This window comes from Ovis canadensis, chromosome 15 (assembly GCF_042477335.2).
Source record: "Ovis canadensis isolate MfBH-ARS-UI-01 breed Bighorn chromosome 15, ARS-UI_OviCan_v2, whole genome shotgun sequence".
Classification (NCBI taxonomy): domain Eukaryota; kingdom Metazoa; phylum Chordata; class Mammalia; order Artiodactyla; family Bovidae; genus Ovis; species Ovis canadensis.
The window spans coordinates 82,047,906-82,059,921 of NC_091259.1; the positions used below are offsets into that span (position 1 = coordinate 82,047,906).

The 12,016-nt window shown below is 54.4% G+C and overlaps 1 long non-coding RNA gene across 3 annotated transcripts; it reads left to right on the forward strand.

Annotated features, from left to right (window-relative positions):
- Nucleotides 1-3,840: 3,840 nt before the first annotated feature.
- Nucleotides 3,841-7,943, forward strand: LOC138420652 (uncharacterized). 3 transcript variants are annotated; one of them, XR_011249261.1, is made up of 5 exons: nucleotides 3,841-4,787; nucleotides 5,899-6,025; nucleotides 6,336-6,420; nucleotides 7,273-7,397; nucleotides 7,522-7,943. It is a non-coding gene; the product is annotated as an uncharacterized lncRNA (long non-coding RNA). The 3 variants fall into 3 exon arrangements; XR_011249263.1 differs by lacking the exon at nucleotides 3,841-4,787 and adding an exon at nucleotides 5,256-5,313; XR_011249262.1 differs by lacking the exon at nucleotides 3,841-4,787 and adding an exon at nucleotides 5,303-5,653.
- Nucleotides 7,944-12,016: the final 4,073 nt, after the last annotated feature.

A 12,016-nucleotide genomic window follows, 5' to 3' on the forward strand; every position in this document is an offset into this window, starting at 1 on the left:
ATGCCCTTTACACGGAAGTAAACAGGAAGTGCCTGTCTCACAGGAAGCACTCAGCGACGGTTAGCTGTCTAATTAGCAAGGTAACAACTCTGATCCTGAGGCAGTGCGGTGGCCCACAGCGTCACCATCCCTGCTGCCAACCAAGTGCCTGGCCAGTGATAGCCAATAATGAGTGAATAAATGTATGAATACAGATCAGGACTGTTCCCAGGTGTGCTGTGTGAAGCACAGATCCAAAATCCACCTGACTGGAGTCTCAGGGCTTGGTAGTAGCCTTTGTGACCACTTAAGAGTCTCAGCTCACTGCCTTAAACAGAACTGGCTCAAGCAGGAATGGTGAGTTCCTCCTGCCCTCCAAGCAGCATGCCCGAGGGCAGGCGCCAGCCTCACTGGTATGCAGTGGCACCCCTGATTGCCTCCACTGGCTTGGGGACACTTCTAGTGTCCCACTAGGTGTGACTCCTGCATATACCCAAGGGCCTGCCTTATATCAGTAGAAGGAAGTTATAGGGATGGCTCCAAGACCTCCAATATAGAGGCGAGCACCCTGTCACTAGAGGCATACAAGCAGAAGCCAGGGAAGAGTTGATGAGGGTGCTAACAGAGGGGTTCACGCCTTAGTGGTGTTTGATGTGGATAAACCTTGAGCCCTGGGTGACTCGATTCTGTGTTCTTGTTTCCATCAGATGGGAGGGGTGAGCACAAGCTCCTTCATCCTTTGTGAAGGAGGCATTGTTGACTGGGCCCTTCTGGTGTGCCAGGCAAGGTGCTGGCTGCAAAGGTCCCAGTCCCTGTCCTTGAAGAACTCACAGCTCCTGGAAGACAGATATACTCACATATAGTCAACAGCAACAGTAGAAACAGCTGACAGTAACAGTCAAAGTGCTTGAGGGGTGGTGGGGGGATGCAGAGGAGAAGGAAAAGGCATTCTGCATTATCCTTGGTGTCCACTTTCCCTAAAGAGCCCATTAGAAGCTCTGTTCTTTTCCTTCCTATACAATTTTCTAGAGTGATGTGCTTCTATTGCGGGAACATTCTTTAGACTGCCATTCTACCCTTAACATTTCTGAGGCACCTCATTTTTACAATGAACATAATGTAAAGAGTATAGAAACTGACATATTGATTTTATTTATTTGTTTTGGCCATGCCACACAGCTTCAGGCATCTTAGATCCTGGACCATGGTTTGAACTTGTCACCCCTGCAGCAGAAGTGTAAAGTCCTAAGCACTGGACTGCCAGCGAACCCCCAAAACCAGCACTTTAAAGTGCTGCCCAAATCTAGGCAAGAATAGATGCTTGACACATGGTAGCCCTGAGATGTCATGATGATTTACAGTGCAGGACAGGGAACGTTAACTGACAGGGAGAGAGAAAGGGGTTGGGACCCGGCTTCTGCTTCTAATCAGCCGTGAGGCCCTCTACAGCTCCTGAAAAATGGAAATAGAAAAGCACCTGCCCCTTGTGCTTGTGAGAGTCACGAGAGGTGATGAGATGCAAACGGTTTGCAAACTGGAAATGCGGATTCCTATTATTACCATTCATACTGTGATTCTCATTATTGTGAAATGAATCCCTCAAAGCCCCAGGGGGGTGGGGGTGGGGTGCAGGTGGAGCGGCTGGAGTCACTTCCCTCCCGCCTCCCACCGGAGCCTGGAAACAGCTGGGGCTCCATCTGCCCCGGGCCCAGCCGGCAGCGGGGCGGTAGCACCTCCTTTGTGCCCGTGTGTCTGTGTGGCACGCGCAGGTGGGTGTTGGAAGGTGGCGTGGGCACAGGGAATGCCAGTGTCTGTGGTTAGAAATCACTTGTGGATTGTGAATCCCTGAGGGAGAATGCAGATGCAATTAGATTTCAAAAATTCCAGCAGTGGGACCAGTGTTGGCACCCAAGAGAGGAGGAGAGAGGCTGGGGGGAGTGTGGGTTGGTCTAGTCTTTGGTGTTAGGGACTGGGGATAGGTCTCACCAGGGTCCCCGCTTCGGGGGTGTGGGTTGGTCTAGTCTTTGGTGTTAGGGACTGGGGATAGGTCTCACCAGGGTCCCCTCTTCGGGGGTGTGGGTTGATCTAGTCTTTGGTGTTAGGGACTGGGGATAGGTCTCACCAGGATCCCCTCTTCGGGGATGCGAGGGGGGCGGGGGACAGGACATGTAGAGGAAGAAGATGTCAGAGGCCTGTGGTGCTTGAGCCCAGGGGTTTGGGAACAGACTGTTGTTCATTCACTCAGTCGTGTCTGACTCTTTGTGACCCCATGGACTGCAGCATGCCAGGCCTCCCTGTCCATCCCCAGCTTCCAGACTTTACTCAAACTCATGTCCATTGAGTTGGTGATGCCATCCAACCATCTCATCCTCTGTCGTCCCCTTCTCCTTCTGCCTTCACTCTTTCCCAGAATCAGGGTCTTTTCCAATGAGTCAGTCCTTCGCATCAGGTGGCCAAAAGTATTGGAGCTTCAGTTTCGGCATCAGTCCTTCCAATGAATATTCAGGGTTGATTTCTTTTAGACTGACTACTTTGATCTCCTTGCAAGAACTGACTGACCTGGGTTCAAATCTTTGGTTTGGGCCAGTGATTTCATTTCTCTAAATCTCAGTTTCCTGATCTGTAAAATGGGAGTAATAGTGGAGCCTGTCTCTTAGAGGTTATTGGAAATGTAAGAGAGAGGATGCTTGGTAAGCCCTTAGAAAGAGAAGGCACATAGCAAACTGTTGTGGCTGATGTTATTCGTTTGAAGGCCATAAGAGGAGGGAGGGAGAGGGCCTCTGAGGGGCTGGTGCTTTGGAAACTGGAAAATTAGCTCTGGGGTGAATCCTGTCAAGCCAGGGGGTGGTGGAAACTGCCACAACGAGCACCACGTTGGCCCAGGTGAAAGTCTGCTGTCCCAGGACCCAGGGCTTTCATAAAGCAGGCCGGATGGGCTCTCATAACTCCTGCCGCTTTCCCTCCCTGGTTTGCTTCACTTCCTCCAGAGCTGCTTCCTTCCCTGTGAGCCTGTCTGGTAAGAAGATCTCTGAGTCTCTCCTCTCCAGTCCCAGCAGGCCCAGGCTGAATGCAGCCTTGGGGACTGGGAGGAGCCGCTGGGAACTCAGGGACCCTGGGACTGGCCTCCCTCACACTGCCTGGCCCCTGCCTCCAGCTCAGAGAGAGCTGCCCAGGCTCCTTTCCTCCACGGCTGCCCTCCCTCCTATGAATCATCCCCACCGCTGCGGTTGCTGCTCCAGGACCACAGAAAGTCAAGCAGCTCCTCACCTAGGGGAGAGGCAGCCCTTTACGATGGGGGTGGGAGCAGGCAGGCTCAGCCCTTCTAAAGGAAGGAGGTAACAGCTCAGCCTTGGGACTGGCCAGCCCCAGCCAGCCCTTTCTGGAGAGGGTGGGTGGGTGCTGTATGGGGCCCAGGACACCTGTTTTTCTGTGCTGGTGTGAAGAAGGCAGCTTCCAAAACTCAGACAGAATGGAGCAAGGACTACTCCTTGTGGGTACAGCTGATATTTCTGCAAATCAAATTAGAGCCTCAGGATGGGTGCAGACTCTCTGAAAGCTCTGAACCCTGCCTGACTGAAAAAAGAATTGCTATGGGGTCAAGGACAGCAGATAGTGGATCTTCAGCTTGGGAGACGCCCAGCACCCCTTCACAGTGATAGCATACAGCAGCCACTCTGGGCTGTGAGATCAGGACCTTGGTCCCTGGGTAGCCAACTAGGACCATGAGCAGCACCTCACCTGCCTCCTGCCCAGGAGGTTGTGAGACCACTTGGGTACCACACCCCAGAGGGCTCTATCTGCATCTCAGTAGATAGCTTTCAGACGCCTATCTAGGTGATTTACAGGTATTCATCATAACAAAGGATCACTGGTGGCTCAGATGGCAAAGAATCTGCCTGCAATGCGGGAGACTGGTTTGATCCCTGGGTTGGGAAGATTCTCTGGAGAGAAGGGAATGGCAACCCACTTCAGTATTCTTACCTGGAGAATCCCATGGACAGAGGAGCCCAGCGGGCTAGAGCCCATGGGATCGCAAAGAGTCGGACATGACTGAGCAACTAACACACACACACATCTTAACAAATGTTATGAGGTTGGTACCCAGTATTAGCCCCATTCTATAGATGTGGAAACTGAGGCCCGTTGAGTTACATAACTTGCCCAAGGCCGCACCCCAGGAAGCAATGAGGTCAGGATTGGAACCCCAGGCCGAGTGCTGCAGATGGCTCTGGCTGTGAGGCTGACCAGGGCACAGATGGTTGAGTCTCCTGCAAGGCTGAGCAGACCCTTGGCCCCGCGCTATCCCCAGTGTTGGGCTTCCCAGGTGGCCCTAGTAAAGAAGCAACCAGCCAATGAAGGTAGATATAAGAGACAAGGGTTTGATCCCTGGGTGGGGAAAATCCCTGGAGGAGGAAATGGCAGCCCACTCCAGTGTTCTTGCTTGGAGAATCCCATGGACACAGGGGTCTGGTGGGCTACATCCATGGGGTTGCGAAGAGTTGGACACAACTGAAGCAACTTAGCACGGGTGCAGACATCTCCAGTGCAGTCATGCGAGTCTGGAGTAAGGGCATACGTTTACATTTATAACAGTAATTCATAAATGGCTTTTGAGAAGTGGTTCTCAAAGCATGGTTACAGGAAACGGGTTAGAAATGCAAAGTCTTGGTCTCACCTCAGATTACACAGAATGGAAACTCTGAAGAGACAAGAGTTGCTGGGCCAGCAATCTGCATTTCAACCAGTCCTCCCTGCAATTCTGATGAAGCTAAAGTTGAAGAACTTGGCTTCAGAGTTTACAAAGCAGAGTAAGTTCCTAGACGCTCTCATTTAAACGGACACTTGGCTATTATTCGGCCCATTCTACAGGTAAGAGTAATGAGTCCCCCTTGCCAGATTATCACCCACCAGGCAAGTGGAAAAGATGGGCCTGAGACCCATAGTCTTCGGTCCTGTGTGTGTGCTTTTTTTTTTTTTTCCCTTTCCTTTCTTGGGTATAGACTGCTGGCCAAGGCGAGGAGGCAGAGGGGCTCAGAGCCGAGGGACTGGGGGTGGGAGCGGGGAAGCCAGCTGCCCTCCTTCCCAGGGGAGGGGGCGGGCCGTGTTTATTATTCTTTCGGAGGTGCTCCCGCCCAAATTCACATAAATACAGCCCAGCCTGGCGTGTTGCGGGATCGGTTTATTAATACTCGCAGGGCGCTGCCGAGGCGGGTCGCAATAACAAAGGCGGCCTAGCCGCCGCGCACCGCGCCGGAGGCACCATTATGTAATTGCTCGGAGGAGGAGCGCAGGGCTGGGCGTGCCCGAGGCTCTGGGCACCCGCGGCCGCCGCCGGTACTTGGGGGACGGGGGACTCGGTCGACTGGGAGGCTCCGCTCAGGGGCGCGGGGACCCCGGGCCGGCGGCGAGCGGGTGGAGGGAGCACCTGCCGAGGAGTCCTCACCCCACGCGCTCCTCCTCCCACGCCCGAGCCACGAGGCGGATTAGCCCACCCACGAGGCGGGTTAACCCCTGCGTGGCTGGGTGCAGCCTGCCGCTCCTGGGGTGGGGGCCCCCAGAAGCAGATCCCCAGTCTCCCTGCCCCCCGCCCCACCCCGGCAGGCTGAACCACGGTCTCCCGTCCCCCCACTCACTGCCGCTGCTGCTGTCTTTGTCCAGTCCTCACTGGAGTCAGGTAGAGAGAGAAAAGATGACACGCTGGGCAACCTGTGGGTGCAAAACCCGTGCCTTACCTATCAACCGTCTGTGACATGGCCCGTTTTACAGATGGGAATCAGTCCCAGAGAGGGCCGGCTTCGCGCCCCAGAAATTCCAGCCCGCCGATCTGTCAACTCCCAAACCCACGGTTTTCCCCTGGTACCCTGCAAGAGGTCTTTATAACCACCGTGGATCAGTTGTTACCTCTGTTTCCTCATTTAGGGTCCGAGCACCAGGATGCTGGAGACAGTGTGGATCTCCCCGTTCGGGTCTGGGGAAGGGGTCTGGCTTGGGAAGCGCTGGTGTTCACCGAGCAGATGGTGCCAAGGCTGCGCTGTTGCCTGGTTGGGTGAGTGGGGATCAGCACACCTGCCCAGCCCCCACACTCCCCACCAGCCCAGATCCTGAGAAGTCACCCTGCCAGACCCCCAAACACTCCAGTGCTTCAGCCCTCCAGCCCTCCTAGCTGGGCTTTCCTCCAGGAGCACCCTTCTTCCACCCAACTGGCAGTCTCATTCCTGAGGGTTCCTTCCCAGCACCTCCCCCGTGCTCCCTCCATCACACGTACCAGGAAGCCTTCAAGGCTGCCTCTTCCAGCCCTGGCAGCACCTGGTAACTGCACCTGCCTGCCAGCCTCCTCTGTCCATGGGATTTTTCAGGTAAGAATACTGCACTGGGCTGTCAAGCCCTCCTCCAGGGGATCTTCCTGACCCAGGAATCGAACAGCGTCTCCTGCATTGGCAGGTGGGTTCTTTACTATTAGCGCCACCTGGGAAGCGCATACAGATAAGTCAACTCCCCCAAATCACCAGCTGGTAAGGGACACAGCCTGGCTTCGAACCTTAGCCTCCCTTTTACAGGATTATTTTGGCAATTAGATGAGAAATACTGAAGGCCCAGCATACAGCAGGTGCTCAATAATATGTGTGCCCCTCCACTCTAGCTCCCAAGATTTGCCCACTCCCCCAACCCCAGGGGCATTCTGGGAGCCCCTCTGTTGGGGTGTGGCTGAAGGAAGGGGCTGCAGGAAGACTTTGGCAGAAGGAAGTGTTCTGGTTTCTGAGTAAGAATAAATTATTGTTTTATATCCTTGTATTAAGAGAAGGGCACAGTGTGCATTTGCCAATCTAAGCGTGTTGAGCTGCTGCGCCTTGTGTTTTGCCAATTGCTAAAATATATTTTCAGCCCAAGGCAGTAAACAGTAGCCCACTCTGCCTGGCTGCTGCTGCACTCCAGAGGTGGGGAAGGACACTGGCCCCAGGTAGGGCTATGGGAGAGGAGGCATCAGTGGGGTCCTGGGGCAGGGAGAGAGTTCCTGGGGGTCCCCTCCAGGCCATGAGGATTTGAAGAGCAGGACTTTTCATTTCTCTGAGCCTCAAGTCTACACAGCTGAAAACGGGCCTATTGTGAGGGCCTTGTCCCTGCCAAGGTGAGAAAAGGGGCGCCGGGAAAGTGCTTTGTGCTCATGAGCCACCTTATTGTGGCTGGTGGTGTTAATTACTCAAAGAGTGCCTGTCTCTATGTCGCCTCACTGCAGCTCCAGCGCCTACCCGTCTCCCCAGCTGTAACCCAAGTCACTGTCATCTCTCTCCTCAGTTGCTGTCTGTCCTCCTCCAGCGCGTGGCTTTGCCTTCTCCAACTTGCCATCCACTCAGCAGTCCAGGAGAGCTTTGAAAAAGTTGATTGGAGAAGATGAGACATGGCCCCCCCTGCTGCTTTGGGTAAAATCAGGACTCGTCCCTGTAGCATCTTGGCCCTCCGTCCTCTGCCCTCCTCCTCTCATTCCCTTGCACCAGCCACACGGTGTTCACCTTCCCAGTTCTGTCTTTCTTTTTGGCGATACAGTGCAGCTTGCAAGATCTTAGCTCCCTGACCAGGGATTGAACTCGGGCCCTCAGCAGTGAAAGTGCCAAAGTCCTAACCACTGGACCACCAGGGAATTCCCCAACCACCTTCCCAGTTCTTGTATCCACTGAACTTATTTCTACTTTGGGCCCTTGGTACATGCTGTTCCCTCTACCTGGAATGCTGTTCCCATAAGGCCTTCCCATGGCAGCCTCGCTCTCTCTCTTTCAACCCTGGCGTCAACTGAAAGGTCATCTCAGAGAGCCTACTCAGTCACCATACCACAGTTGACCCCTATCACCCAACTGGTCCATCTGTTCTCTACCCTTACAGCAGGTGTCACCATCTAAGATTACCTTTCCATTTTTAAATGTATCTGTTTCATTTGCCTCCAATAAATATACCCTCCTTGCCAATAGAAACTTGATTTGTTTAACTCACCATTGCATTCCTAGCACCTTATTCTGTACATATTACATAAGAGAGAGAGAGGGGGGTGGGGAGATTGATAGAGGGATTGAGAATAATTACTAATAAATAATAGTGTAGAGCAGAAGCGCCAGATATTAATCCTATCCTATTGCGCCGGGAATGTTGCGTTGCACAGCCTATATGCAGCACTACCCAACAGCCCGAGGGTAAAGGCCGTCATAGACCTGTCACTTCATTTTGCGAGATTGTTAGATGAACTTCTAATGTTTGAGCTAAAAAGAATATGAGAATATACATACATGAAACAAGTGATTTTTGCCACAGAGAAGCTTGTGATCCGATGGGGGAGACAGACATCCGAGCAGATGCTTCTCCCGGTTGCCCTCTTCCGGGTCCTGCGGTCTGGCTCCATCCTGTGTGTGTTCCTCCGCGGGAATGCTCTTCCGCCACCACGCCCAGTCTTCACTTAGCCGCTCTTAGCTCAGCTCATTTCCTCTTGGAATTCTTTCCTGGCCACTCACCTGCATCTCCCATACTCTAGTCCCAGGTTGGGCTCCCAATGACCCTCCCCAAAGCAGGGTTGGGGCTGCTGGAAAGGCTCGTGAGTTAGGGCTCTTGGGAAACGCTTCCCAGAAGCCTTCCCAGTGACATTTAACTGAGCCCGGAAGGACGAATGGGAGCTATGGAAAGTGGTGCAGTGATGGAGAGCCAACCCAGGAAGGGGCTGGAGACCTCTTCTGGCCCCACGCTCTCATTTTACAGGTGGGCAAACTGAGGCCCAGGAAGGCTGTGGGAATTGCTCAAAACGGCTTACCCATTAGTGGCAGAGCCCAGGTTAGAATGCAGGTGACCCCAGCAACTTTCTCCAGACACCCTGGTGGACTTGAGAGTTAGGTTCGGAGTGTCCAGGGCCAGCTGAGGGCTAATTCCGGGTAGGGCTGTGTCCAGTTGACTGGCGTATCTGTGTGCCTAGCCCAGGGTCGGCACGTAGTGGGTGTCTGAGGAGTGTAGGGAGTATGTGTCGGGGGCGGGGGGATGTCTGTGAGAGCAGGGGTGGTCTTGGTCTTGGCAGCCCCCCTCCAATACACATCCAGCTCCCTGGCCCAGAGCATAACCCTTGGAGTCCAAGGAGCCTGACCGCCAGTGGGTGCAGCGAGCTTTTGAACGACTCCCCCCAACCTGCCCTCCCCTCCCCCTCCCCCTCCTCTCCCCCTCCCCCCACCAGGGACCAGGGCAGCCCTCAGCCACCCTGACCTCTCTGCTCAGTCCAGCTTTCTCTTTCTTTTCCTTCTGCCTTGCTTCACACTCAGTCCCTCCCCCGCCCTGGAGAATGCAAACTGAAAAGAAAAAAAAAGAAATCCCAATCGACAGCGGTGGCGTCAACAGTGAAAAATACCCAATTTGAGGAGTAATCGCTCCTGTAATGATTGCCAGAGCCCTGAGTCACTACAGCACATCAGGGGGAGGCGCTGGGTCTCCCAGGCTCCCTGAGTCGTGCCACTTGGGCTGTTTAATACCCCAACCTCTGTGTCTGCGTCTGTGGAGCGGAGGGAATACCGGCCCAGAGGAAGGGACAAGGGGTTGCTCCATCTCATGACTCTCCCTGAGGCTGAAGGTCAGAGGTCAAGGTGGCGCACATAGCCGGGTATGGAACTGGTCAGGGGATGTGATCCGCTTACCCGGGGCCAGCGGGAGGAATGCGGTGCTGGGGTCGGGGCTGCCGGAAAGGCTTGTGAGTTAGGACTTTGGAAAGGCTACCTAGAAACGGTGACATTTAACTGAGCAGGGAAGGGCGAATGGGAGCTATGGAAAGCGGTGCAGTGATGGAGAGCCAGCCCTGGAAGAGGCTGGACACCTCTTTGGCCCCACTCTCTCATTTTACAGGTGGGCAAACTGAGGCCCAGGAAGGCTGTGGGAATTGCTCAAAACGGCTTACCCATTCGTGGCGGAGCCCAGGCTAGAATGCAGGTGCCTGACTCCTGCAGTGCTCTTCCTTCTGATGTCACTCTAGCTCACAGCAATGATAAGGACAGTGTGTTGAACGCTGAATGTGAGTCAGGCTCTGTGCTCAATGCCGTGTGTGTGTGTGTGTGTGTGTGTGTGTGTGTGTCTTTGTGTACTATCTCCTTCCACCTTTGGATAACTGTGTAAGGTAGGATTAGATTATAGTTCCTATTCTAGGTTAGTAAGGTTCAGAGAGCCTATTCAAGGGCACACAGCATGGCTTTCTTAGCCCCCCAAAGTCCCTCTCAGTTTCTCCATTCTCCAACCAGCTAACACCAGTGGTCCCGAAAGAGGGCAGTGTCAGGGGCTCCCATCCCTGGGAGGGCTGCCCTCTCTCTCCTCTCTGAAGATGATTAAGGAGGAACTGCTTCTCCAAAGGGGTGAGGAGGGAGCCTGGACCTTCCCTCAAGGCCCCGCAGAAAGAGAAGGCTGATGAAGGGAGATGAGAGGCAGATATTTCAAGAACCCACCAATGAGAGTCTGCCCTGCCAGGGCCCATCTGATATCGATGTCGAGTGGATTCCAGCTTTGTGGGGAGGAAATTGGGTGGAACTGGAGGAGAAAAGGGGAGGATGAGGCTCAGTGAAGAGAGGGCGGCTCTCAGTGGCAAGCTGGCCCCTCGCTCAGACCCCCAGGTTGGAAAGGGCCCCTGGGACAATGAGTTATCTCTTAGAAGTGGAGATATTGCTCTGGGCACCATAGAAGGAGGGCCATAAAATGAGGGGAGGTGTTTTTAGAGGATTTAATAATATTTTTTTAAATGCAAGGTACTATTGTCATCATGGGATTTCCTTACAATTACTTTAGAGTTTCATGTTTTATTTAGAGTTTCCCTGGGGATAGAGGGAGATGCTATCATCTTTTCAGGACTTGCTTTAAGTGTTTTAAGTGTGGGGAGGGGAGAAGTGGCAGGAGGGTCTCAGGGCCATCCCTGCTGGGGAGATGGCAGGGGACTGTGGTCCAAGAGCCACTAACTAAGAAGCCAGCAGTGTCGGTACCAGACCAGCCTCTGGCAGGACCTTCCTGTGTGAGGTTTACTTTGTGAAATCCCCTGTCTTTGGGGGCCGAGGTTTCTTTCGCTGTGAATTGGGAATGGTGACTTGCCTGTGTCACAAAACTTTAACTGCCATTCAGGCTAAAAATAAACAGAGAGGGCAGCAAGGAGGCCTGTGAGGCCTGCAGGGAATCACCTGGAAGGTTTACCAAGAGTGCAGATTCCGGACTCCCCGGTGGCCCAGTGGTTAAGAATTCGATGCAGGGGACACAGGTTCGATCCCTGGTCCAGGAAGCTCCCACGTGCTTCAGGGCAGCTAAACCTGTGCACCACAACCAGTGAGGCTCTCACACCCTAGAGCCTGTCCTCTGCAACTAACGGAGGCACAGCAGCCCCCACTTGCCTCAGCCAGAGAAAGGCCACACACAGCAATGAAGACCCAGCACCCCCGATGAAAAGAATGCAGATTCACAGGGCCCTCCCTGGACCTTCCGGGTCAGAATCCAGCCACCCCTCCCCACCCCAAGTCACCCTGAGGCCCAGGCAGACTGAGGACCGCAGACTGAGGACCACAGCCGGGAGGCGGTGAGCGCTCACCAGGAGCCAGAGATTCAAGTTCTGTAATTCTGAGGAACTGTGTGGCCTCAGCGGGTGGCTGGCGTCTGTGGTGCAAGCCTAGGGGATTGGCCCGGGGCTGGGCGTGTCTGAAGGGTGTTCACACCCTCACGGTGCCTCTCTGGGTGCTCAGAGGTGGGGCTGCCTGGGCAGTGGGAGGTGAAAAGGGCGTGAGTCTGGCACAGAGGCCCAGTGAGTTTGGGGCCCAGGACCTGGCAGGCCCTGACCACTTCTAAAAGAGAGGGCAGATCCCACCAACCCCCAGCTTCCAGCTGGGCCTCAAGGCTTCCCCAGCCTCCAGAGAGGGGTGACAGCCGACCATCTGCTGAGGCCTGGGCCGGGGCGGGGGAGGCAGGGAGCGCTGAATGGCCTTTCTGCTGGGACCCAGCCTGAAGAACAGATGGCCAGGGGGCCGCTGGCGGGGGAGGGGGCGGGCAGAGGCCCGACCTG